Consider the following 585-nt stretch of genomic DNA (forward strand, 5'->3'; position numbering starts at 1 on the left):
AGTGTAATCTCCTTAACCTTCTCTTTAAACTTCTCAAGAACAAGCCAAACCTGAAAAAAAAAAAAGGCCCACAGAGATGTAAAAATCCATGGATATACTGCACAACGGAAATGTTTCTGCACAGATGGACGACTGCACCTCTTCCAGGTGTTTGATCTGGGTGTCCTGGAACTCCTGCAGAGTGTATGTGTGCTTTCTCTTAATGTGACAGAAGTCTGGGACACAGACTTGGCTGCACATTTTCCTGATTTCTCTCAGTGCGGGACCAAGAGACTGCGCGACATATTCAAATGTTGACAACAACACAAGATACAAATGGTTTCTTTCAGCATATTTACACTGCGTGGTGTTCAGTTTTGAACAAAATTAACATCTGAACAAACCTCACTGGCAGAAGGCAGAAGGTTATGGAGGAAACCTCTAACAGAACCAGACTTGAATCTTTTCAGCTCCAAAACGTTGGCCTGCCAGATGTAGAAGTACTTCCACTTTTTATAGAGAGCAAAGAAGGGGATCTGAAGTAGCCTGCGGAGGTCCACCTGCGGCTCTATGGCAGTGTACTTAGCCTTGTCCATACTCAGCGAC

This window comes from Odontesthes bonariensis, chromosome 3, assembly GCF_027942865.1.
Source record: "Odontesthes bonariensis isolate fOdoBon6 chromosome 3, fOdoBon6.hap1, whole genome shotgun sequence".
In the NCBI taxonomy this organism is placed as follows: Eukaryota; Metazoa; Chordata; class Actinopteri; order Atheriniformes; family Atherinopsidae; genus Odontesthes; species Odontesthes bonariensis.